We start from the raw sequence: 12,337 nt of genomic DNA on the forward strand, positions 1-12,337 counted from the left end.
ATCAATTTTACACACTGATCAGAATTTGGTGGCACACGAGTAAAAGGCAGCAGAACTGCTATTCTAAACACTTCTGTGCTGCTAAACATCAGCAATAAAACAGACCAGGTTATACTTTAATCTTCAATGCTCAAGTCTACCTGTAACCTTTAGTTGAATCTTCTGTGTGTTTTGTAAGAAGTCAGGCTGCTCTATGTATCCAGCATGATTTTTAGAAACTGCTGAACATCAAGGAGGGCTGGCAGAGGCAGAGGAGGGCAGCTTCTCAGGATGGGTACCTTCATAAAACAGCCTATGACCATAAAGTGGGCATTCAATTACAGTCAAACACCTCAGGGATGACTTAACATGTGCAACCATTTTCCTGATTCAGGTTCAGCTTTGCTCTTGAACTTCAGCTTTTAAGCATCCTTAAAAGAGTTCTTGGGCTCTGCCTGGGCCACATATCTACGTGCACACAGCCACACAAGCACTGCCCTGCACAGCTCCAGGGATGGAGGGAGCAGAGATGCCGATGGAAAATGGAGCTCTGCTCACTAACTGTTACTAGCTACCTCTCATCATAAAATTTAGTCTCTCTCTCACATGCAGACCAGAGTCTGCTAGTTGGCTTCAACACATTGTGGGTTCAACTGAGACTTTTACAGGGAGACAAACTCTTAACGATTTTTCATTCCATGTCTCCTACTTCCTCCCAACAAGTTCTCCTCCCCCGACCCTAAAGAATGCTGACCTCCACTTTTACACGGAGCTCAGTGGGGCTCAGCGAGTCTTCGCAGCAGCTTTGATTTTAATTCAAGTGATGAGAGCACTAAGGACTTCTCAGGAGGATATCTTGAAAACTTCAAATTGCTATTGCCTTTTTGGGACATTAAAGAAAGTTTCTCGTGCCCCTAGGCTTCCCAGAGGACACTTCCAAACACCAAATTTGCTTTGACTTGAAGGAAGATGACATGTGTATGCTCAATAGAATGGTAAGGAGGAGGGAGGAATAAAGATGTAGACGCGTTGCAAACTCACTCACACTCCACTCAGATGTGCAATATCAAATGGTCTCTCTACTTCCCAAAGCTAGTCTGATCTTCCTCTGACAACCACCCCTCCCCACGACTTGCCAATTAACAATATGAGTCTCCTCCAATTTAAATTTTCTCATTTTCATTTAAATATTTTATTTATTAGAAATTCAACTCCTTTCTAGGGTTGGTTTAAGCTTTCCCTTTACATACAGATATGTAAAAGGACTGTATGTAAGAGAACTTCTTGTCCTCTCTCCCACTCTTTCTCCATCTCAAGGTGGTTTAAGGGCTGGCTAAAGAGGTTTCTGTGTAATTTGGTGGGAGAGGAGAGAGGAGACCAGGTGGGATCCTCTAGACTCTTGCTGGTCTTTGTTGCAAAGTGGCAGGGCTGGCCTGCTCCCTGTATGCGATCTGTGTCCACCTGGCCTTTTGGGGTGATGGAATGGTACCCACTTCTGGCCACTCTTCCTGCTCTCAGGGCCTGTTATGGCCTTTTCATGCTGATCCTTGCTTTCATCCCTCCCACCTTCTCATCGCTATACCCTGGATCCTCCATGTGACAACCAAGGGCACAAGGAACCTGGAGCATCACCTGAGGCTCACAGGCCTGGTTCCCTTCTGCTTCCATCGTGTCTCATGGTCTTGTATCCTGTCAGAGGTGACCATACAGGGGACTTCTTGAGGCTCACAGCCACCCCAAGGAATCCCCCAAGAAGCATGACAAGAAGTGAGTCACAGTCCTCCTGAAGTTCTCAGCCTTTCCCTTGGTCTTTCTACCAAGGCCTCCCAGGTCCAAGACTTAGGACCCGAGAGAAGAGTCCAGGACACAGCTGGTTCCCATGTCTGCCTGCCTCCTTTGCCTTCTTTGTCCGACCTCTCTGGCTTAGAGCAGCCAGCTTCCCACTCCTCCATAGCGCATCATGATGGTGTGGAGTAAATCTCTTTAGGGCCTATTCTACCAGGCCTAGCTCTTGATATAATAATGGCAGCTAAAGGAATTTAGAAAATCTCTTTCCTTCTCAACAATGCCTGGCTTTGAGGATGATTTTCTTGCTTAAGAGGTCAAGAAAGTCAGCTTTGAGATTCAAACTGATCAATGGTCTCTTTGTTCTAGGCAGTATCCCTGGGGCCAGAAGCCCCAAGCCTCAGCCTTGGAGGTGGAAGACGGCAGGGGAAGGTGATTTAAGAGAAAACCCAAAAGTTAGAAGAGCATAATATTTGCAAAATATCCCTGCTACAGAAATACGATTTTGAGCTTTCAGGGAACATAGTTACACACTTCCCTTTTAGGAAATGTCCATTTATACAATTTTCCTGTTTGAAACATCCATAATTTTCGACTTCCTTCCTAAAACACTTTCCCCAGAGTCGTATGTACTCTGAAAAGCTGTCTTTGAAGAATTTTATTTCACATGCTTTCTATACTTTCCTGGTTAACAAACAACACTGAATCATCAGTGTTATCTCTCTATCTGCTCCCTCCCTATAACCCTAGATTTTTTCTCCATGCTTAGCATGCCCCTCCCTCTGGGAAATGCATAAGTTACAACAGCCTTGTGCAGAATGGAATTACAATCCTCATGACTAGAAGGAAGTAGGATGGTTTGGTAGCAATATACTAGATGGTTGCTGTGATTATTACTAAGAAAGGACAGCCAACTTGGTTTTCATTAGGGGAATAAATTCTAGTTCTTCTTTGTATATCATCTCCACGGTAATGGCCATGACCCCAAAGAAAATGGACATGGCGCAGAAAAGAGTACGTTTTCCTCATGCTTGTCAAAGCCTGTCAATGTTCCCCCATGGACTGTGGTATAATTCTCCTAATGCAATTAAGCAGCACCTTCTTTTTCCATGGAAATGTACTCACAAATGTCAGTCTGGCTTGCGGTCACCAGGCTGGGAAGCACTTTGTTATGGAACCTGAAACCTGGCCTAATTATAGGTTTTGCAACAAAACCCCAAAGTTCACATGAACTTTTCAACTGGTGGGTTTGGCTGGGGAATCATCATGGAATCACTGGGGTTTCTGGATGGAAGATTTTGACTCAGTGGTGCTCAGGATCTGGTGTCTTGTCAGCCTTCTCTAACCTTCTGGGCAGCACTCTCATCTCCATTCTTTGGATGTGAGAGGCAGTCACTTTTCCTCCACAAAACTCTGTGGATAGGATGCAGTCTCCGTGAGAGGCTTCAAGGTAGAGCAGCTGTGTCTGCTGATCAACCAACCACCAGCTCTGCTCACTGGCTCCTCCCAGACTGGTTCTGCCTAGGTCACAATGAGAGTCTTGCCCTTCCCTGGGAGTATGCATGTGATAATGGTGGTTACTCAACCCTTCTTATCAAGCTACACACTATAGTTATGGGAATGGAACTTGTCTTAGGAATGTGTAGCACTGAATAGTGCCAGCTATAGTACTTCCCTTCCAAGACCACCTATATTTGCGGGGCCCAGTGCCAAATGAAAATGCAGGGTCTCTTGCTTAAAAAACAGGAAAAAATGCTATTAAAGGTAAAGAGAAATTAAAATCTTAAATTATTAGCATCCCTTTTACCACTTAACTTTATGTCATGGAATTTTAAATGTAAACATAATAGCATTTAACTCAGGAGGAATCATCAAAATGACACATTCCTATTTCATAGCTCACACATGTAGTTCTTTGTTGCTAGAACAATAGAAACATGACACAAATTTCATTTGCTTGATCTGTGTGTGTTCTAGCAACGCTCTGTCTGGCTCACTGCTGAGTGAGGAAGGACTGAGAAGAAAAGCAAGTGTGGACTGACTTCTCTCTCTCTTTCCTTCTTTGGCATCATTCTCAGTGTATGGGAAGCAGCAAAAGTAAGAAAGGATATGATAGGGTTCACTGATTGTTTGTTTCTTAGAATGCCGTTATTCCCTTTCTGTGTTAGAAGGAAGTTCTGGTTCAAATGAAAATGATGCAGGTCCTTAGGGCTGTCAGCACTCTCGTTTATCCAGCTGTAGACATAACATGCTTACCCTGTACTCACTTGGAGTCTCCCTGACCCTCACACAGGATGGCGCCTATGAAATTCTGTGCCACAGGGCATCCCAAATGCTATATGTAAATAGAGGGACAAGGACTGGCAGATAGATCATGCACATCTCCTCAGATCATGCGCATCTCCTCACGTACCTGCTCTATTGTCCTGTCAGACTTCACTTACACACCCAAGTTCAAAGACAAAATTGCTAGGAATCCCACAGTGGGGACTGTAGAGCATTAAGCCCAGCACTGCGTCCTCCTGAGCACAGGAACCTGTGCACCTGCATTCCCATGCATCTGCTCTGTAGCTCTGTCCCTGGCCTAGATTCATAGCACGGTCTTACCACATCTCCACATTTTCGCCAGAATATTAGCTAACCTCCTGGTACATCAGTTTTCTTATTGGTAAAATAGGAACACAATAGTGCTTATTTTCAGTGCTGTTAGAAAGCATGTGATCAGTCCTAAATAATACTCCTTCTACTTCCTACTTCCTCCAAACCTCTCAAACATCAGAGATAACATATATGCCTTTCTACTAGTATTCCATCCCTGCTGACCACTGGTAGGAGTGTTAACAACTACATTGCCTATAGACCCTTTAGAGAGAAGGAGTCTATCTTGAAAACCACCATATTCCCAGCGCACAGGCCCTGGCAAACAGCTGGTGCTCACTAGTGGATGCAGAGCTGCATCAGCTGACTGACTGTCTATAACAGGCTGGTGACATTTGTGGTGAACAAAGCTGAGATTGTCTTTGTCCCCACAAAGTTTATAGTTTAGGCGGTGACACAGACCTTCATCTAAGCAGTAATCATGACCTGTGAACATGAATACACATTACAGGGAGCCCTAAGGACACACGATGAGAAATCATGCCTTTGTCTAAGAGGGCAGGGGAAGCGCTCAGTCGTGTCCTACTCTTTGAGACCCCAGCTGGTTTCAGAATGCTGAGATCTTGAAGGAGCACTGGGAGAACCCCAGACACTGAATCCAGGGTCTGGGAGGACCACTTTATCCTAGGACTAGTAAGGAGAATGAACATTTTGTCTCAAGAATTAGCAATGGCCAGGATAGGTCAGCAGAGAAAGGGTAAGTACATTCTTGATTCTTCAGGTCTAGCTGTTATTTCCTGCTTTCTAGAGTGTATAAGTTCAGTTCAGTCACTCAGTCGTGTCTGACTCTTTGCGACCCCATGAAGCACAGCAGGCCAGGCCTCCATCTCCATCACCAAATCCCGGAGTCCACCTAAACCCATGTCCATTGAGTCGATGATGCCATCCAACCATCTTGTCCTCTCCTTCTCCTCCTGCCCTCAATCTTTCCCAGCATCAGGGTCTTTTCAAATGAGTCAGCTCTTCGCATCATGTGGCCAAAGTATTGGAGTTTCAGCTTCAGCATCAGTCCTTCCAATGAACACCCAGGACTGATCTCCTTCAGGATGGACTGGTTGGATCTCCTTGCAGTCCAAAGGACTCTCAAGAGTCTTCTCCAACACCATAGTTCAAAAGAATCAATTCTTCGGCGCTCAGCTTTCTCCACCATCCAACTCTCACATCCATACATGACCACTGGAAAAACCATAGCCTGACTAGATGGACCTTTGTTGGCAAAGTAATGTCTCTGCTTTTTAATATGCTGTCTAGATTGGTCATAACTTTCCTTCCAAGGAATAAGCATCTTTTAATTTCATGGCTGCAAACCATCTGCAGTGATTTTGGAGCCCCCAAAATTAAAGTCTGTCACTGTTTCCCCATCTATTTCCCATGAAGTGATGGGACCAGATGCCATGATCTTAGTTTTCTGAATGTTGAGTTTTAAGCCAACTTTTTCACTCTTCTCTTTCACTTTCATCAAGAGGCTCTTTAGTTCTTCTTCACTTTCTGCCATAAGGGTGATGTCATCTGCATATCTGAGGTTATTGATATTTGTCCCAGCAATCTTGATTCCAGCTTGTGCTTCTTCCAGCCCAGTGTTTCTCATGATGTACTCTGCATATAAGTTAAATAAGCAGGGTGACAATATACAGCCTTGACGTACTCCTTTTCCTATTTGGAACCAGTCTGTTGTTCCATGTCCAGTTCGAACTGTTGCTTCCTGACCTGCATACAGGTTTCTCAAGAGACAGGTCAGGTGGTCTGGTATTCCCATCTCTTTCAGAATTATCCACAGTTTATTGTGATCCACACAGTCAAAGGCTTTGGCATAGTCAATAAAGCAGAAATAGACGTTTTTCTGGAACTCTCTTGCTTTTTCAATGATCCAGTGGATGTTGGCAATTTGATCTCTGGTTCCTCTGCCTTTTCTAAAATCAGCTTGAACATCTGGAAGTTCACGGTTTACATATTGCTGAAGCCTCGCTTGCAGAATTTTGAGCATTACTTTGCTAGCGGGTGACATGAGTGCAGTTGTGCGGTAGTTTGAGCATTCTTTGGCATTGCCTTTCTTTGGGCTTGGAATAAAAACTGACCTTTTCCAGTCCTGTGGCCACTGCTGAGTTTTCCAAATTTGCTGACATATTGAGAGCAGTACTTTCACAGCATCATCTTAGAGGATTTGAAATAGCTCAACTGGAATTCCATCACCTCCACTAGCTTTGTTCATAATGATGCTTCCTAAGGCCCACTTGACTTCACATTCCAGGATGTCTGGCTCTAGGTGAGTGATCACACCATCGTGATTATCTGGGTCGTGAAGATCTTTTTTTGTACAGTTCTTCTGTGTATTCTTGCCACCTCTTCTTAATATCTTCTGCTTCTGTTAGGTCCCTATCATTTCTGTCCTTTATTGAACCCATCTTTGCATGAAATGTTCCCTTGGTATCTCTAATTTTCTTGAAGAGATCTCTAGTCTTTCCCGTTCTATTATTTTCCTCTATTTCTTTGCATTGATTTCTGAGGAAGGCTTTCTTATCTCTCCAGAGTTCTTTGGAACTCTGCCTTCAAATGGGAATATCTTTCCTTTTCTCCTTTGCTTTTCACTTCTCTTCTTTTCACAGCTATTTGTAAGGCCTCCTCAGACAGCCATTTTGCTTTTTTGCATTTCTTTTTCTTGGGGGATGGTCTTGATGCCTGTCTCCTGTACAATGTCATGAACCTCTGTCCATAGTTCATCAGGCACTCTGTCTATCAGATCTAGTCCCTTAAATCTATTTTTCACTTCCACTGTATAGTCATAAGGGATTTGATTTAGGTCATACCTGAATGGTCTAGTGGTTTTCCCCACTTTCTTCAATCTAAATCTGAAGTTGGCAATAAGGAGTTCATGATCTGAGTCACAGTCAGCTCCCAGCCTTGGTTTTGCTGACTGTATAGAGCTTCTACATCTTTGGCTGCAAAGAACATAATCAATCTGATTTCAGTGTTGACCATCTGGTGATGTCCATGTGTAGAATCTTCTCTTGTGTTGTCAGAAGAGGGTGTTTGCTGTGACCAGTGTGTTCTCTTGGCAAAACTCTATTAGCCTTTGCCCTGCTTCATTCTGTTCTCCAAGGCCAAATTTGCCTGTTACGCCAGGTGTTTCTTGACTTCCTACTTTTGCGTTCCAGTCCCCTATAATGAAAAGGACATCTTTTTTGGGTGTTAGTTCTACAAGGTCTTGTAGGTCTTCATAGAACCGTTCAAGTTCAGCTTCTTCAGCATTACTGGTTGGGGGATAGACTTGGATTACCATGATATTCAATAGTTTGCCTTGGAAATAAACAGAGATCATTCTGTCGTTTTTGAGATTGCATCCAAGTACTGCATTTCGGACTCTTTTGTTGACTATGATGGCTACTCCATTTCTTTCAAAGGACTCCTGCCCACAGTAATAGATATAATGGTCATCTGAGTTAAATTCACCCATCCCAGTCCATCTTAGTTCACTGATTCCTAGAATGTCGACGTTCACTCTTGCCATCTCCTGTTTGACCACTTCCAATTTGCCTTGATTCATGGACCTAACATTCCAAGTTCCTATGCAATATTGCTCTTTACAGCATCGGACCTTGCTTCTATCACCAGTCCCATCCACACTGGGTGTTGTTTTTGCTTTGGCTCCATCCCTTTATTCTTTCTGGAGTTATTTCTCCCCATTGATCTCCAGTAGCATATTGGGCACCTACCAACCTGTGGAGTTCATCTTTCAGTGTCCTATCTTTTTGCCTTTTCATGCTGTTCATGGGGTTCTCAAGGCAAGAATACTGAAGTGGTTTGCCATGCCCTTCTCCAGTGGACCACATTCTGTCAGACCTCTCCACCATGACCCAACCGTCTTGGGTGGCCCCACACAGCATGGCTTAGTTTCACTGAGTTAGACAAGGCTGTGGTCCATGTGATCAGACTGGCTAGTTGTCTGTGATTGTGGTTTCAGTCTGCCTGCCCTCTGATGCCCTCTCTCAGCGCCTACCGTCTTACTTGGGTTTCTCTTACCTTGGACATGGGGTATCTCTTCATGGCTACTCCAGCAAAGCGCAGCCACTATTCCTTACCTTGGATGTGGGGTAGCTCCTCTCAGCTGCTCCTGCACCGTGCAGCTGCCGCAGAGTATATAAGGTTGCACACATTTGTAAGGGTCCCAACCCTGCCTGCAGGGTCCCAGAGTGATGCGGAGATGAGGGCTTCTTAATAACACCCTGGGGAGAGAGACTATGATGTCTGCTTTCAGAGAGGTTGTAGCTAGATTTCAGCTAGCCCCAAAGACAGTGGAAGCCAAAAGCTCTTTCTACCTAGTAGCTTTTCAGTGACAGTCCCTGCAGGGATCTTAGGCTTTTTAAGTGAGAGCCAAAAACACTGCAAAATCCCTGGCTAAGTGAGTATACAGGAGAAAGCTTTTACAACAGTTGTAAAAATAAAACACAAGAACTTCCCTACAGTCCACTACTTTCTAGAAGCAAGAGATCCTTACATTTCCTTCTGCCCTACGGTGTGCTGGGGGCTGCCACATTCTATCCTGCAGATGAACATTGCAAGATGAATATTACTTTTGTTGTTGTTCAGTCGCTCAATCATGTCTGACTCTTTGCGATCCCACAGACTGCAGCAGGCCAGGCTTCCCTCTCCTTCAGCATCTCCCAGAGTTTGCTCAAACTCATATCCATTGAGTTGGTGATGCCATCCAACCATCTCATCCTCTGTCATCCCCATCTCCTCCTGCCTTTTATCTTTCCCAGCATCAGGGTCTTTTCAAATGAGTCAGCTCTTCCAATCAGGTGGCCAAAGTATTGGAGCTATTTGTCACTTCCACTGGATAATCTTAAGGGATTCGATTTAGGTCATACCTGAATGGCCTAGTGATTTTCCCTACTTTCTTAATTCTAAGGCTGAATTTTGCAATAAGGAGTTCATGATCTGATCCACAGTCAGCTTCCAGTCTTGTTTTTGATGCCCCACATCCAAGCGCAAAGGAAAAGCACCAATAAGACAGTAGGAAGGGCGCAATCGTGTTTAGAATCAAACTTGTACCTGCTAGAGATGCTTGGAGGGCACAAACAAAACCTCGTGCACACCAGGGCCCAGGGACAAGATCAGTGCCCTCCACAAGAGACTGAGCCAGACCTGCCTTTGAGTGTTTGAGTGTCTCCTGCAGAGGCACGGGTCAGCAATGGCCTGTTGCGGAGACAGGGGCTCTGGCTGCAGCAGACCTTGGAGGCGCGGCGTGTGGCATAAGTCCTCTTGGAGGAGGTCGGCATTAGCCCCACCAAAGAGCCACCAAGTGGACAACTCACAAACTGGAGAACAATTATACCAAAGAAGTTCTTGCGCTGTTGCAAAAGTTCTAGAGCCCACAAGAGATTCCCCAACCTGCGGATCTGACAAAGGGACTGAGAACCCCCAGGGAATTCTACTTTGAAGGCCAGTGAGATTTGATTACAGAACTTCCACAGGACTAGGAAACAGACTCTTGGAGGGCACAACGAAACTTGTTCATATCAGGACCCAGGAGAAAGGAGCAGTGACGCCGCAAGAAACTGAGCCAGACTTGCCTGTGAGTATCCTGGAGTCTCCGGTGGAGGTGTGGGTTGACAGTGGCATGCGGGGTCAGCGCTCTGACTACAACAGACCTGGGAGCCGCTGAATGCTGGCGTAAGTCCTTTTGAAGGAGGTTGCCATTACCCCCACCATAGTTTGGCCTCAGGCCAGACTACAGGGAGGGAACACAGCCCCACCCATCAGCAGAAAATTGGATTAAAGATTTACTGGGCATGACCTTGCCCACCAGAGCAAGACCCAGTTTTCCCCACAGCCCGTCCCTCCCACCAGGGAGCTTCCACAAGCCTCTTATCCTTATCCATCAGAGGGCAGACAGAATGAAAACCACAATCACAGAAAACTAACCAAACTGATCACGTGGATCACAGCCTTGTCTAACTCAGTGACTATTACTAACCCAATTTATTTTTTCAGATGAGGAAACTGAGGTTCGTGGGGTCACATTAATTATTATCCAACTTCTCACTGCTAGTCAGTGGCAAACACATGCATTGTGTAACTGTATTCTAATCACTAAAATATTAGACAAGCTGACAATGTGCAGCCTTCAGTCTTTTCCATTCCACTATTCTTCCAGTTACTCACAATAAGAGCCTTGAAAACACCCTTGATATCTTTTTCTCTCAAACTCCATGTCTATCATCAACAAATATAATAAGAGCCACCATTTATATACATGTAAATGACATTCATACATCAATTATTATCAGAATTATTTCACCAAACACTCACAAATCCCCACAAGGAAGGTGTTATTATAAATCCCATTTTTCTGATGAGGACACTAAGACACAGAGAAGTTAAATAATTTGTCTAAGTTCCCATGGCTGGTGTGTGGCAGGGCAAGAATTTGAACCCAGGAAGTTTGGATCCAGAGTATATGCTTTTAAATCATTACATTTTAAGTACATCTAATTGATTCTACCTCCAAAACCCCCCTTGAATTTCTTTTCTCTCACCGACAGCTGCCACCCTAGTTCAAACTACCTTCCTTGTGCCTGGACTTCAGCCAAAGTTTTAAAAATAGTCTCTCTTTTTCTATTCTATAATTCCCTACAATTCCTTCTTCATAAAGAAGTCAGAGAGGGCTTTTAAAATATCAATCAGATCATAAATCACTTTCAACCCAGAAACCTCCAGACTCCTCACCATAACCTGCATGGCTCTCCATGATCTGTGGCCTACTTCCCTCTTTGACCTTATACCATGTTCCTCTCATTCACTAGCCTCCAACTCCACTGGACTTTTTGCAATCCTTGAATATACCAATTCCTGCCATAGGGCCTTTGCACATGCCAATATGATTTTGTCCCAGACCTTTACACAGCTCAGTCTCTGGTTTTTTCCCATGTCTTTGCTTCAAATGTAACCTCCGTGAAAAGTTGTCCCCTGACCACTCTGTAATAAGCAAAATTCTAAGATGGCCTCCAAGATCTCCCCCCGGGAAAATGTCCCTGTGCACCGGGAACCTGTACTTTAATAGGATATAACTGCCATGATTAAGTTACTAATCATTTGACTTTGAGTTAATCAAATGGAGATTATCCTGGGTGGATCTGACCTAACCAGATGAGCAGTCACAGGCCTTCTCCTTTCGCCTCCATGATTTCTACAGCTGCGAGGAATTAAATTCCGCCAACAAACACAGGAGCTTGGAAGAGGACCCCAAGCCTCAGATGCAACCCAGCCCTGGCTGACCCTTTGCCTACAGCCTTGAGACCTAGGCAGAAAACCCAGCTAACCCCTGCCTTGATTCCTGACCATGGAAAATATGAGATGATATATTTGTGTTGCTTTAGGCCACAGGGTTCATGATAATTTGTTAGGCAGCAATGGAAAATGAACACAATGTCTAAGATACCCTCTCCACCACTGTTCTCTTTTTCCTGCATTATTTGTCTTCATAGCATTTTTTTTTTTTTTTTTTTTTGCTGCTGAAATTACATTACACAATTATTTACTTGGCTAGTATGACTGTCCCACTGGAATATCATCTCTACAAGGGAAGGGACATTAGCTTGTTTGCTGAATTCCCAGCTTCTTAGAGCAGTGCCTGGCACACAGTAGGTATTTAGTAAATATGTATTGAATGAAGGCTAAATACACATACATACATTCACTGTTAACATAATTTTTAAAATGATTCTTAGGTATACTTCAGTTTAAACACACTGGACATGGGGAATCTCAATTTATGTTTTAAAAAAAGTTTAGTATTGATCTTTTTATTTTCTAAAAGAACATAAAAAAGTGAAAGTGTTGTTAGCTGCCCAGTTGTGTCCAACTCTTTGTGACCGCATGGACTGTAGCCCGCCAGGCTCTTCTGTCCATGGAATTC

General features: G+C 44.2%; 1 protein-coding gene across 4 annotated transcripts in view; it reads right to left on the reverse strand.

The window, feature by feature from the left end:
* Positions 1–12,337, reverse strand: part of LOC145510005 (uncharacterized) — a 287,812-nt gene that overhangs the window by 58,402 nt on the left and 217,073 nt on the right. The gene's annotated exons all lie outside the window — the stretch shown is intronic.

The sequence above is a fragment of the Giraffa tippelskirchi genome, chromosome 1 (assembly GCF_054371585.1).
Source record: "Giraffa tippelskirchi isolate mGirTip1 chromosome 1, T2T-mGirTip1v1.2.pri, whole genome shotgun sequence".
NCBI lineage: Eukaryota > Metazoa > Chordata > Mammalia > Artiodactyla > Giraffidae > Giraffa > Giraffa tippelskirchi.